Source organism: Panthera pardus, unplaced genomic scaffold (assembly GCF_024362965.1).
Source record: "Panthera pardus isolate Hobbes unplaced genomic scaffold, ASM2436296v1 HiC_scaffold_20, whole genome shotgun sequence".
NCBI classification, from domain to species: Eukaryota; Metazoa; Chordata; class Mammalia; order Carnivora; family Felidae; genus Panthera; species Panthera pardus.
This window is the reverse complement of record NW_026526766.1, coordinates 8,093,709-8,109,452: the sequence shown is the minus strand read 5'-3', so window position 1 is coordinate 8,109,452 and position 15,744 is coordinate 8,093,709. Positions and strand designations below refer to the sequence as shown.

At 39.3% G+C, this 15,744-nt stretch overlaps 1 protein-coding gene and 1 non-coding gene across 12 annotated transcripts in view; one reads left to right on the top strand and one right to left on the bottom strand.

Moving 5' to 3' along the window:
- Positions 1-15,744, bottom strand: part of RFX3 (regulatory factor X3) — a 291,634-nt gene that overhangs the window by 89,031 nt on the left and 186,859 nt on the right. The window lies entirely within an intron of this gene.
- Positions 11,415-11,499, top strand: TRNAP-UGG (transfer RNA proline (anticodon UGG)). Its single transcript has one exon. It is a non-coding gene; the product is annotated as a tRNA-Pro (tRNA).

The following is a 15,744-nucleotide window of genomic DNA, read 5'->3' as shown; positions in this document are numbered from 1 at the left end:
TAACTTGGCTTCTAAAGCGTTTTCCCTGCCAGGTGGAATGTTCTATTCGTAGAGTTTACCAGCATACTTGGAAATAAACTGAAGAAGGTGATATTGTACAAGTGAAAAAAGACACATGACAGAAACAGCAATGTAAATGTAATGAGTAACCAGTTTACTAAAATGTGAACCTGAAAAACTATAAAGGACCTCAGTATTGCCTCTCTTACAAGGGCATCAGTAAGTGTTCTTGTTTTCAAAGAAAACACATGCATACATTAAGAAAAAAAAAAAAAACAGCTGAAAAGCCTAATCCTCATGTGACATTAGATCACTTATATGAAGAATTCGCTCAAAACTCCAATTTGCTAAACTGCCTACATTTCCTTTCAAGCTTGAGTGTGGAAAATTCAAGATTAGATTTCAGTCTAGTAAATAAAAATGAAATGACCTGTGTCGTGTGGTTTTACACGTTTAGATGAAAGGTAAAAATTATCAGGAATGTAGCTGTCATACTGGTGGAGAAACCCACGTCTGCATTTGTTTTATTAATCAGCAATTTTAATTTCTTTAGGACTGAAAGGATTGGAGGTTGCTGTTTTTTATCATTAAAAAGGGCGCATGGTAAACAAACACTTGCCATTTCTTCCTTAAGCCGGTTAAGCTTTAGACTGCGATTATGCATGAGGTTATTTTTTGAAAAGTCAGTTCTCTGAACGAAGGTTCGAAAGGTGCCCTGTTGCAGCTCTTCCTGAACGACCATCCTTAAGGTGAGTCGCGAGTACCTCGCCTCTCTGTAGTTATCTAATGCTAGGTGACACGGGACTACTGTCTCATAATCAGATAAGAGACTATGGCAACTCTTCTGAGATCAAGTGGCGGCACGCTCCGTCCGAGAAGAGACATCCAGCCTGGAAAGACAGGCCCTCAGAGCTTTAAGTGAGATTAGTGGGGTGAATGAGGCCAAGAAACTCCCTGTGGGAAAGAGCAGGTAAGAAACTGCTGTCCAACACAGCCAGTCTGGGCATGTGACTCCCTAAAAAGTCTGGAAGACAAAGAAGATCCTTATCAACATACTAGGGACTATTTCAGACCCGCCGGCTTCAGCAGCTAAAACAGGACTCCCGTGAGAGTGGGAATGTACTCTGGGGGTGGTTCTCGGCCAGAGATAGGAAACTCTGGTCCAGTTCAACTGCAGACATACTTTCAGAAATGGGAGAAGAGGACTGTGCACCGTGTTTAGACAGGCTGCTGAAACATCAGAGGGATGGCAGGCTTCTGGTGTGGAAAAGCCAGAAAAATCAACGAGGCGCTGTCCAGCCCTGGGAATCATATGTGGTCCCAAAGCCTCAGATGCAGCCCAGAGACAGAATGCCTGGCCAAGTCCCAAGAGTCACAGCTCAGGTAACGAGAACTTCCTACTCCCACATGCCAGGTTGCTTTCTGACCACACGTTAGCTGGAAGATACAGAGACCTCTTTCCATTGTGTCATGTGACAAGGTATTATGGAGCGTAGCGTGAAAAATCAGACCCGCTTGGAACAACTTGCCGAGAGAGTCATTTCCAGTGAAGCCTATTCAGAGAAATCAGACTTCATCAGAGAGCGACAGGGACTTCCATGAGTTTTGCTGTCAGTGAAGCTGAATTTGGGTGAAGAAAGAGGAAAGGGACACTAGCTGCTATAAAAAAAAAAATCATTTGGGATTGTGTCACATTCCCATTTAGGAACTGGAAAAGTAAAGTGAATAGAGGTATAACACTCAGCTTCCCCAACCAAACGTTGAATTCTCAAAAGACGGAATCCCAGGGAACGGAGTAAGTGGGGTCCCTTCACTTGGGCACATGGCTCTCCACCCTAGGTCCGGAGTGCTAGTTAGAGACTATACCAACTACTTTCCTTCTGGTATAGAAAGTGGCATGACCACAGGGCAGGAAACAGACTTTAATTCTTGTGTGATGGATTTAAGAAGGAAAAACAAATGTGGACTCTGTAAGGGAGGGGACACCCCTATTATTTAGAGAGTATAGCAAATATGCACAATCTGTGGCAGTCTGTGCCAGAGAAGGAAATCTTTCCTGATTTCTCAGGAATCAGGATCAGAAATTCGGAAGAGGCCAGAGAGGTGCTGTGTTTCATATCCAGGAGAGGAAAACAAACCAACAAACCAACAAAACCTCATTGGCGCTCCTACAAAAAGAGAGCAAACCCTCTAAGAAGGACACCTGTTACCTGATGGGGGGATAGATACACAGTATGAGAGACGTGTGGCCTTAAGCCCAGGCGGCAAACTCTTTTCCAGTCACTTTAGTGCTAATGTCCTTGTTGGAATCAAGGACAGGTGCAGAGTCTCCAACCAGCCGGGGATACCTTGAGGCTTGTGCCATACCCAGCCAAGAATCAGTGTCCCCAAAAAGGACTTCAGAGGAAAGTCCCACCCAAGCCCTTAGGAAAGGAGAATGGGAGAGGGAAGAGGGGTCAGAGAGTATCTGGAGGTCCAGGAGATAGTTTGTTTGTATCCTTTTTTCCCAAGCTCCAAGAAGGGATCAATATTGTACTGTTTTTCCCTAAGGCAGCAAATACTTATAAAGATAAAATTGAAATCGGGAAAAAAAAACACACATTTTATCCGTTATTTATAATTCCCCATTATTACTTACAATTGGTATTTATAATTTCCCGTGATACTCTATTATGGATGGCCCCTTACTATTATAGGATTGCCCCTTGTTTTGCAAAGTTGCTCCCAGCCTCAAGCGTCAAGAGATTTACAGAAGATGGGGACCTGGGAAGACGGAGGTCAACGTTCACCTCACATGCAGGAAGAATGGGCCGACTGTGGAGGGCAAGGTGGTGCAAAGAGGCTTCGCGTGACTGTGCTCTGGAGAGCGTGGTGCTAAATCCTCAGCTTCTGCCCCTAAAAGTCTTCAGTAAAATCTAGGCCACTCGCAGGTACTGTGGGTACAAGTAATCAAGGCTGGCTGGAGCACAGGGTCCACTTAGGGGCGGGTGATAATGTCAAAAAGGTATAAACCGCCGTTCGAAATGCAGCCAAATGAGAAGAAATGAGTCTTTTGCATGAGTTACACGGGGCTAGAGAGAGGCTCCCCGGACATGTGATTTTTATACCCATTTACGAATGCATATGCAATGGGTCAAACAGAGTATCACATATGTGGACAATTAGGACTTTCTCCTAATGTAAATATCAACCAGTCAGTCATTCCATTACATGCTAATAAAGCTGAAGGAAAAAGAATAATTCTGTCACCTTATTCATTGTCTTTATAGGTCAAGGCACATTCTCTTGACTCTGAAATGGCTTTTTAATCTATTTTAGAGACTAAAGGTCAAGATTGATATATTCAACCGCCACTATAATTAAAATTGGTCTCTTGGTAGAAACTATTTCCTTTCTAGAACTATGAAAGAAAGGGATTTAAAAATAGAAGTAATATTATAATGCTTTCTGGTTTATAAAACTTTTTTTTTACATTAATTCTCGTCTGATCTTCATAGCAACTTTGTGAAACCAGAAAGGCAAGGAGTATCATCTCCTTTTCACAGATTAGAACACTGAGGCTCTCTGGGATTGAGGGACTGTCTTGCAATTACTTAGGTCTTAAGTAGGAGACTGGAATACAAGACTCATTCCTCTAAATTCACCATCCTTTCCATTTTATTTATCCTTTCCATTTAAATATAACATAAATATAAATCATGTGGGAATTAAATCAAAATATCAAAGGTATCAAATGAAGCTATCTTCTGCAGAGTAGCCTGTAAAATTAAAATTTGCTAAATGGTTTACTGCTAACAAACAAGACTGACTTTCTAAAAGGAAAAGGGTTTAAATATGATTGAGAAGTATTACTTGAAAATGATTTCAAAATGACCAAGTTAAAGGCAACAAGTTTTAAATGGATGGTTACATTTTAATCATCATAAACGTAGTTGTCTTGCATGTATAATAATTGTATTTTTTTGTCAATATAGCTTACTCTGTTAACCTCACCAATCAACACTTAGAGAAATAGCATTTTTGTTTCTGTGTCAGAGATTGGTAAATTCTCTAGAGAAACCCAATGAGGAGCACACTGAAGCCTGGAAATTTCCAGGGGCATCTGGGTGGCTCAGTCGGTTAAGCGTCTGACTTCGGCTCAGGTCAGGATCTCACAATTCGTGGGTTCCAGCCCTGTGCCGGGCTCTGCGCTGACAGCTGAAAGCCTGGAGCCTGGAGCTCTCTCCCTGCTCCTCCCCTGCTCATGCTGTCTGGCTCTGTCTCTCAAAAATAAATAAAAAAATCAAGACTGGAGATTTCCTTTGGGGTAATTCCTCCCCTGAACTCTAAGACTTCACATTTTGTTTGCATCTGAGATTAAGTAAGGCAGAAATATTTCTACTTGGTGGCTTTTGTCCAGAAAAGGTATGTGTGACTGCTAACATGACACAAAGCCACCACCTTCACGCCTGTTGGAAATGACATCCTCCTGCTGTATACAGGTAGGGTGGTGGGGGGACGGGCGGTTTCCTACAGGAAGCACTTCAGCCAGCAGAATCAAAGGAAAGAACACTTTCACTTGGTATTTAGTCTATACGATCACTCCAACACAGGGGTTTTCAAAGTGTGGCCCTGGACACCGGTTAGAAATGCACAACAACAACACCACACCTGAACACAAAACAACGGAGACTGCGGCCAGGTCTCTCATACAGGTACTGCCACGGCTCTGCTCTCCTCTTCAATTTGCCCAAAGCTGTGCTTTGCGGAATGTAAGGTGCAATCCACCAGCGGGTTATGATGTCAAATATGTGCGTCCTGGTCAGCAGTTTTCGAAAATTAATGAAATCTAAGAGAGTAGGAACTAATCAGGAGTCCCTGCCCAGAGCATGGGTAAGAACCGTTTTGTGGAACTTTGGTTTCAGTCACTTGTCTACGAATGATATGTGCACATACGTAATATATGTGTGCACATACAGATGTGTACTCAGGAATGTATATGTGTGTGAGCACTGGGCCACAGTATAACAGTATTTCTTATTGTGGGTTGTGATCCCAAAACTTTGAATGCTCTGCACTAACCAGGTGAATCAGTTCCCTGCGGGTCACTGGATCCCTTCTTCTACGCATCTAGAGATGTCTCTTGGGCCCAGGAGGCCTGGCAAGTTAGACAGTAATGCTCTGACTAAAATACCGCTCCCTTAGCTGTATATTTAGGCGGTACAGAAATCAACATGTAAATATGTCACACCAAAGCAACGTTCACAAGAAGCTTCACTCTGACAGAGTCAGGACATGTTGTTCTTTTAAGGCTTAAAAAAAATCAAAAATGCCCAGACGACACTCCTAGCCAGCTTTGGTTTGCATCTCCTCCTAAACCAGAAAGTGGCTCAAGATGAAACCTCAGTCGTACACACTGAGCGTTTAGCGCCAAGAGGTTCCAAGTCTTGTAAATGTCTCAAAACTCTTCTCTATCCACATAATTTTATGACATTGAGAGAACAATTTTAAATTGTTACGCTTTCAACATGAAGTTCTGGCAGTTTTGTACCACCTGAAGCTGTTCTGAAATATTTATGAGAAAAAAACACATTTGGATAAAAAAAAAATGCATAAATTGAATGTGTTCTGAGAATATTTAAGTTGGTGGATTGAGACCAAGACTGTTGCTTTGGTTCCTCTGATCATTCTGTACAGCCCACATCCCTCCACCCTCACCAGGACCCAAAAGACTGGCATTATCAGTGCCTGACAATAAAACTATTTTCTAAGACATCTATTCCATAAACACTCAGGGCTAGAATTACCCTTCCGGAACCTGCTGGGTTAGAATTCGGGGATAGGATTCAAGGCCAAGTTTATATTTGCAAATGTATAAATGAGATTTCCAATCTGCCCTTTGCAGACTATTCTCGGTATTAAGAACGTTTTTTACATTGTATTTAGCCTATATGATCACTAAAACAGAGGATTTCTCAAAGTGTGGTCCTGGATCTGAATCACCTGAGCACCGGTAAAAAATGCAAATCGTGGGCCCTTCCCCACATGGAGTCAAAAGCCCTGGGGAAGGGTTCCAGTGATGTCTTTAACAAATGCTCTAGAGAATGCACTTTCAAGTTGGAGGAACACTGCACTAAAATATTCCCCCCCCCCCAAATTTTTTTCTTTACCAGGGTCAGACTGCAGTAAGCAGCAAGGTGATGGGCATCCCTACAATGGTGCTGGTTAACCCTATTAAAGAGTGACTTTGAAGTCTAAGTATTATTTGGAGTTTTGCTTCTCTCTTCGTTCTCTTCCTACCCAATACAATCCAACCCAACCTTTAGGCAGTTTTGCAATTTATATTAGCAACAGAATCAGAAGGTAATCAGAATTTTGGTGAATCTAAAATGAATCAATTTAAAACACATCAACGATTTTGTGATTTAAAAAATAATGTGGTGAGAGAGAAGATAAAAGTCCTCACTGAAAAGATGTTTGTGGATTTCCATTTTTGCCTTTGAGGATTAAGTAGCTTTCTGGTAGACCAGAAGTGGCTCCAGTACCCGTCCTGTAGAAGCAGAGAGCCTGGTCCACAGGGAGAGCTCAATAAATGGGTAAGTGAGTGATTAAAGAAAATAATCAAGACACGAATAGAAACACAATACATTTACTTTCGCTCCAAAATCCCGTGTAAGAATAGATCCAAGATTCTTTACTAAATGCAATGACAGTTGCCATTTTGCGAATTTCCAACAGTCTTAATAACGGATGACTTTTTCTGAAGCCTAGGAACAAGGTTTAATTTGAGTTGTGACACCTCATGGACAATCTTTACACGGGACACATGAAGAAAGGGTTGTGTCGGTTACACGTATTTGGGGGACATGACCAAATAGATACGCTTAATCATCAAGGGCTTGCGTGAAATTTTTGCAAATCATAAATCCCTTTTTTTTTAATGGATAATGTATTCACATGCCTCCATGTGTATTTTTTTCTTCATGCATTCTTCTGGAGATATCTTTGTGCTTATATAAGCATATGCAAATACAGGTTTCTATTTAAACACACGTAACCTCTTGCTTTTTTCCTTTTATAATACAGAGATCTTTTCATCTCTCTATATCTAAATCTATGTATGTTTCTCCCTATTCATGTAAGTACATACACTTACTTCCTCATTCTTGACTGGCTGTAGAAAATCCCACTGAAGGAAGAAAAAGGCACCAAAACATATTTACCTAGCTCCCTGCTGATGGGTTAGTTAAGCCTTTTCCCAATTTTTCTATTATAAAGAACCTTCAGTGGAATACAGCTGTTTATGCATTTTATGTATGGAAGAGTATCACAGATAGGATAAATTACTGGAAGTTCACAGTACACTCTGGGGGTTAAAGGACATGTGTGTTGTCAACTTTTATACAAATGTCCACACTGCTTTCCAATCCTGTGCCAGTCTAGATTCCTACCAGTAGGGCGCGAGAGGTCCGGGTTCTCTCCACCCGCGGTAAGGCTTACTGACGCTCCTGGCTCTACCTGCGTGAAACATAAACGACAGTCTCTTTTGGGGGGTTATTTTCCATCTCCTTCTAGGGGGACTGCTCGTTCATATACTCTCCCCATTCCTTGGTCTTTTTCTTTTCCTGAGGGGTTTATAAGAGTGGTCTGTATATGAAACAGATCAGTTCTTCAGATGTAATGTCTCTGAACTTTATGCCCAGTTGTTCTTGCCCCGTTGCCTTTGTTTACTGTGGTTTCGGGCACGTGGAATGTTTTCACTTTTATGTAGCAGATTGTATCGAGATACTCTTTGTAGCTTCTGAATTTCACATCGGCTTCACTACTACAAAAGGATAATAATAAGATGCGTTCTTCCATCCAAGCGCAATTAATTTTTGCATAAGGAGTTAAGGTACGGAACCAACCCAATCTTCTCTCCTAGTTATCCAGTTGTCCCAAATATCATTTATTGATAATCCATCATTTCTCCACTGACAGGCAGTGTGACCTTTATCATATACTATATTCGTCCATACATTTTACCTGTTTATGGGCTTTAGTCCAGCACTGGGCTAGACCGATCTAGTCATGTGCTGACCATTCTGCCTTAATTATTATAATTTTATAATATGTTTGAATCCAACTGTAGGGCTATTAACATTATTCTCCAGTATTTCTCTTCTTACAAAATTCCCTTCGCTATGCTTACATGTTTATTTATATAAGCAAGTCTTTCTCATAAACAGAAAAGAACCTATTGGTATTTTGATTGGGATCATACTGAAATATTAAAATTAACAGGATTCAAAATGTTTGATGCTGAAACTTCTTTTTAATTATTCAAACTTCTTTTTGTGCCCCTCAGGAACATAGAGAGTTTTATTAAGCTGGATCTTTTTTTTTTTTTAATTTTTTTAATGTTTATTTATTTTTGACAGAGAGAGAGAGAGAGAGAGAGCACGAGGGGGGAGGGGCAGAGAGAGGGAGACACAGAATCTGAAGCAGGCTCCACGCTCTGAGCCATCAGCACAGAGCCGGACGTGGGGCTCGAACTCACTGACCATGAGATCATGACCTGAGCCGAAGTCAGACACTCAACCGACTGAGCCACCCACGCGCCCCATATTAAGCTGGATCTTATACAAATATTGTTCGTTTACTGCCTGGTATATTTTAAACTTATTATAAATGAGATCTTTGCTTTCATAATATTTTCTAATTGCTGTTATTTGTATCTAGAAACCATACTGATCTCATTGAATATGAATTTTACTAAATTCTCTTATTATAGTTTTTCATTTGGTCTCTAGGGTTTTTAGCAGGTATACAATCATATCATCTGCAATGCTAACCTCCTTATCTCCTTTGAATTTTCATATTTTCTTTTTCTTCTCTAACTACATCTTTCTTGTAATTTTGAAAGCACGGTTAAAAAACTCCCATCTTCCTTTCCTACAAGGCAGATGGGAAAGGTACTGAAACTTATAATGAGTAAATTTAAAATAAATGTGTACAATTATTTCTAACTTTCTACAGTTAGATTACAAAACTCCTAGCCCGTGAAATTTATGGGTACCGACAATTATAACCAAACGCAGTAGCTAGATTTTAAAAGAAACCATATAATTCTGTGGCCAATAAAAACAACTACAGTTATGCATGCTGAGAAAGTGGTAATCAAATCGCATGCTTTGGTAGGATAAATTGATAAACATGGGAACATGGAGAAATTCTCTCTCATTTGAAAACTGGTAATTGGTCATACGTATTGTGTTGTAATTTCCCTCATTAAACGAAAAGACTAGGGCCAGTGGAAGAGGAAGTGTGAAAATTTTATGGGTCTAACTACCCTACACTGCAATACTGGATATTTACCAGAAAATACAACAAAACAAAACAAAACACTAATTCAAAGAGATACACGCACCCCTATGTTTATTGCGCCATTATCTACGATAGCCAAGATATGGAAGCAGCCCACGTGTCCACTGATAGATGAATGGATTAAAAAGATGTGGTAGGGATAAGCAATGGAATATTACTCAACCACAAAAAGGGACAAAATCTTGCCATGGGCAACAACATGGATGGAGCTCGAGAGTATAAGCGAAAGAAGTCAGACTGAGAAAGACAAATACCATATGATTTCACTCAGATGTGGAATTTAAGACAAAAAACAAGCAAAGGGGGAAAAAAAGAGAAACAAACCAAGAAACAGACTCTTAACTATAGAGAACAAAGTGATGGTCACCAGAGGGGAGGTGGGTGGGGGAGGGGTGAAATAGGTGATGGGGATTAAGGAGGGCACCTGCTGTGATAAGCGTCAGATGTATGGAACTGGAGAATCACCATATTGTATACGTGAAACTAATATGATATTGTAGGTTAACTATACTGGAATTAAAATTAAAACTTAATAAAAAAAACTTTATGGGTCTCATGATTCATATGTAACTCACAGACTACAGTGTACTTTAATTACCACCAACACGTTTCATATTTTATCTGGATTGCCTGGTCTTCAGGAGTAAAACATGTTTTTTTTTTTTCCCCTTCAAACTCTAGAGTAGTTTCGAACTAATAAATTAATTTGAAATTTCACTTATAAATACAAGGGTAAAGCAAAAGTTACTTATTCCTCTATTTATAAGAATTTACAAATATCATTAAACCTTCCTAATCTCACAGTTGTGAGATTGAGCCCTACATCGGGCTCTGTGCTAACAGCACAGAGCCTGCTTGGGATCCTCTCTCTCCCTCTCTCTCTCCACCCCTTTCCTGCTCATGCTCTCCCTTTCTCTCGCAAAATAAATAAATTCATTTTTTTTTTAAAAAAAACCTTCCTAATCTTGATTTCACATGAAATAGAATCTAGCCATCTCTCACAGGTTATGTTAACAGACCTGTGTTCTGAAATGCTGTTTCTCTAGGAAATAGCTAAAAATAAAAATAATTCATTATATTTGTGCTTTAGAAATGGAAGGGAATCCATCAGCTAGGCTCAGGAGAGGCTGAAGGCCCCTGTCATTCTGTTTGTCTTAACCTTCTAGTTTATCAAGATTTCTAGGAGTGGAATGTCTTACAGCCTTAACCGTAAAATTACTGCCTCCAGATCTTATCAGCCTCAAGGCTGGAGTGGAGTGGAACTGACTGACGGCTGAATGGAATTTAGATGAAGCGATGGAGACCACCAGTCACTCAAAGTCCCATTTTATTAAGTGCTTCGAAAATGAGGTCCCAGAACCTTCAGTCAATTTAGGATTTAGTACAGGAAGCGGAAGATTTACGGTACTCTCTTTGAGGAGGTTCACGTGGGGGTTCAAGTTGGCCTAGAGAAAACACGGCACAGGAAAACAGAAAATGCTATGATCATAATGGACATACAGGCTTCTACCAAGTAAGTGGAGTGCTTTCTTTCTGTGTTTTTGTCATTGGGATTGCCTGGAAGACTAAAAAAATCATTTAAAATAGAAATTATTATGTCTGTAATATATGAAATATGATACATAAAATAACTGATGCATGCATAATTTATGCACGCTTTTAAATTAAAAGATTTTTCTTCCAAGCATATCTTTATATATGACAATTAAACTTGGGGCACCTGGGTGGCTCAGCTGGTGAAGCGTCTGACTTTGGCTCAGGTCGTGATCTAGCAGTCCAGAGAGCCCCAGAGCCCTATCAGTTTGTTCTCTATAGTTAAGAGTCTGTTTCTTGATTTGCTTCTCTCTTTTTCCCCCTTTGCTTGTTTTTTGTCTTAAATTCCATATCTGAGTGAAATCATATGGTATTTATCTTTCTCAAATTTCTTGAGCCCCACGTCGGGCTCTGTGCTGACAGCTCAGAGCTTGGAGCCTGCTTCGGATTCTGTCTCCCTCTCTCTCTGCCCCTCCCCCACTCACACTCTGTCTCTGTCTCTCAAAAATAAATAAACGTTAAAAAACTTAAGGGGCGCCTGGGTGGCTCAGTCGGTTGAGCGTCCGACTTGGGCTCAGGTCACGATCTCGCGGTCCGTGGGTTCGAGCCCCGCGTCAGGCTCTGGGCTGATGGCTCGGAGCCTGGAGCCTGCTTCTGATTCTGTGTCTCCCTCTCTCTCTGCCCCTCCCCCGTTCATGCTCTGTCTCTCTCTGTCTCAAAAATAAATAAATGTTAAAAAAAAATTTTAAAAAAAAACCTTAAAATTAAAATGAATACTCAAAGAACTTGATGCACTCGTTGTCTCCAAGGAAAAACCCTGCAGAACAGCATCAGGAGACCACCTCATCATGCACACTCCTAGATCTTTTGAGCTGTGCTACTTAAAAATATGTAGCTAATACATATACAAAATTAATAAAAACCAAAGGAACAAGAAGGGCAAAAGCATTTTCTGGAGACACTAAACATATTCATTCGTCTTTAAGTCATCACTGTGCCCAACATGGGGCTCAAACTTACAACCCCAAGATAGTTAGTTGCTCTACTAACTGAGCCAGCCAGTCACCCCATTCATTCATCTTTTTAGAAAAAAAAAATTCCCTTACATAAAATCCATAAACATGTAAGCCCAAAAATAAAGGAAAAAAGCATGTATAACCCTTAAGCAAATTCTTAACTTTCTATAAATTATATAAGCTAGACCAGACTTTTGTTTATATAGCATCAGATGGACATTCAAATTTTCTTCCAGATAAATCAAAGAAATTAGGATATTTTACATTAATCAAAAGAAGGAGAGGTATGAACAATATTAGTTTCAATACATTTTCCTTGTGCCTTTTGGTGGGATCTACTTTTAGCAAGAGCCATTTAACATATATAATTACTAAATGTATATATAGAAAGGTATAAAAATTAGCTTTCATATCACAGTCTAAAAAATGATTAATGTAATCTTATTTAGTTAACAAGAAGAGAAAAAAAAACCCTCCATAAATAACCATCTAATTATAAGAACACAAATGTTATTTTATAGAGAAGTGAGTAAATAAAGCTTCTTAAATTGCTAATTATTATAAAGTCTGGGATAACTATGTTGTGATGAGCACAAAAATATCACTAACTACAATCACAAGCTTCTGAGCCTCAAATGCAAATTGGGCTCAGGTTCCAAAATTCTAAAAATTCTACAAATGGTATGGTTATACAGAAAAACAATGAAGAAAAATCACAGTTTTAAATGGATAAAGACATACAAGAAAACATCATGGTGATGCGGTTAGGAGAAAGGTCAAAGTATATGACGAGCTAGAGCCGTGACTGAAGCTAAGTCTTCTGCCATAATGTCCATGTGCACTGACATATTAACAATAAATAGATCCCTGGAATTATTAGTTTTATAAAATGTAAACCATTTATTCAGGTAGCACCTTAGCTGAACTCACATCCAGTGATGTTCCAATAAAAATGCTCATCGTTTTGACACTTATTTAATACTAGCAGTAGGAAATGCCTATTAAATGTGTGTATACACATGTTTGTGTAAGTAAAAACATATATACCTATTATATAAAGTTTATACACATGGACTCCACTGACCAAGTGAAAAAAAATACAGTAAGTAAAAGGAGTAGCATTTTGGCCAAATCTGAATATCAGTAGTTTATAGCATAATACATTCATAAAATAAAACTATATTTGTTACTATCATAATCTTTTAGAAAATTCTGATATTTCTATTTAACTTGAAATCTGGACATTTTTACAATGCAGGGATCAAATATGAAAACATGTTATATAAAATATTTTTTCACTTAAAGGTATGAAACTAAAAGAAATCATATGCTCAAAAGCAAATTCTCTGTTAATGATTCAGAGAGCCTTCTAGTATAAGACAGATGGTTGTATACTGAGACTAGGTCAGAAAATATTTCAAGTGCTATTTCTTTATTTTTCTTAGTAACGGCGTCAATTTAAAATGATCTTTTCGTTCCCACTGGCATATCCTAGGAACTGGTTTGCACATTGGAGTAAACCTTCCTTTGATTCAGCAGTTATTCCTACTAAATTCAGATAGAAGTATTTCTGTATAGACTGAGGCCAGATATAAGAGAGTGAAGGCAATGATTCTGAGACCTGGAGCAGGAAACCTTGCTACCCATAAACCGAGTAAAGGTTTGTGTTGTTCCCAAGAGCTCAAACTAGCTCCGCATCAACCAAATTAACTGACTACATATTCCACTTATTATAGCCTCTTAAGGAACAGCCCAACTGACTATTTCCCAGGAGGGAATTCTGACCACAGCAGAGGCTACTGCTACCTGGTCAGCTGTGTTGGGCATGCCACAGGTGATAGGCTGAACTCTATAGAACAGCCAGAGAAAGAAACTTCAATGGCACAGCCCTGCTCAATGTTTGAAAGAAATGCCTTGAGTCTTGGCCAACAAGTTGTTAGAGATTGTGCTCACGCACATTCTTTGTTTGGGTGTGCAGAGAATGAAAAAGCTACGTGAAAATCAGTAAATTCCCTTTAAGGACATGGGCTCTCTCAAAAAATCTTGAGTTCTAGGAGTCTAAACAATCAGAAGCCACAAATTTTCTAACGTTTGGCAAAAGGAGAATGGTAGAAAATCTTAAATAGGTTTCACGGCCCTTCAACTTTGTTAGCTTTACTACAGTAACAGATGTGAAACTGTGCACACAGCTGTGAATGATGGAGATGAAGATATTCAGGGCTATCGGGGGGGGGGGTCTAAATCAAATATAAATCTTGGTCATAAATGTAAGATAATACAATAAACACTAGCAGATGTATATTTAGACAGTATGTATCCATCACAGGACACTGTGACATGTGCTTTGAGGAGGCACCTTATGAGTTTTCCGTGCAAAAGCCATCTTTTTATTTCACTTTTTTACTCCTTTTGCTAAAAAGGAAATTTTCTTGTAAAAGAAGAAAACAAGCTACCAAAGAACATCCTTAAATATTACCCTTAAACATTAATTTGGTGAGAATAAATTAATATATACAATTAACACTATGAATTGACTATTTTTTTAAAGAGGTTTCCACTATTCCCGGTGATTATAATTCAGTTATTTTAAGTGTTACTTTAATTTACCAATTAAGATAATAAAAATCACACACCAAATCTGTGTGATGGATAGCTTAAGGAGCAATGCCACTTCTCACGGTCTACGTAGAGAACCAAACCAAACAAAACCTATAAAACTTCCTTCGTGACGTTTGCACCTGTATCGCCACGACCCAGAATATTCAATTTCATTAACTCAGCGATAACGCTCGTACATTTAGTAAACCCCCATCGAGTGGATGAAGATGTTTAACAGCGAGGCTGCCTTCAGTGTGAAGGCAAGCAGGAGAGCCAGGAGAAGGATTGGGGATGGACAGATGGTACGCCAGCATGGGAGAGGGTGATGAAAGCAAAGTGGGAAAGAACTCTTTCTCCCCATTCGTCAGTCTTCCTAAGGCCTTGATAAATGACAAGTGTTTCTCTTTCCACTGAAAATGACTTTTCTGGGGGGCCCTTATCAGGCACGCTATAAAGTACCGAAACCTAATCTACCTCTTTTCCTTTAATGGTCAAGGTGGAGTTACTTTTACATCTATAACATTTTACAATTCCTTTGTAAATATTATGATTTTTAAAGCTGGGAGGAAATTAGGAAATCACTCGGTTTAACTAAGCCCTTGTTTTGCTGTGAGGGGAACTGAGGTCCAGAGAAGCCATGATTGCGTCCCTAATCTACATAAATATCCTGGAGTGACAAAAAAAGTTTGGGAATGCCACATTTAGTGTTATTAAAAGCAAGAGACGAACACACATAAGAAATGCTTCACAACACAAAGAAAAAAAGTACAAAAAAGAGCTCTCCCTCAGAATGGCTAGGTCATCTTGTTCTGATGTTAGCAGGAAGCGGTAAATTAAATATAATGGGCTTTAAGAAATGGAGTAGGGAAAAGGTACTAAATGATGAAAAGTATGAACACGTGTATTGATTACCAACCAAAAAATTACGTACAAAATACTTACCAAGTACATATTATATCTCGAGGAAAATCCATAAAATGAGAGCTATAAAGCCTCTCGTAATTATTTTCTACCAAATGTGTTTCTACCTCTGTTTCGTTGTAAGAACAAAACATACGGTAAGATCACGAAATGCACTGAATTCAAATCCCCAGCTCCCCTTTACATGAGGCACCTATGAGATCAATTCCATTGCCACTTCTGCCAGGCGGTTCTCAGTGAATATTCTCCTTAACACTTAGCTGCGGTGAGCAGGGAAACCTTGGGATAGAGTTTGATGATATCAAATTCTGCACAGCTTTCTATTCCTACT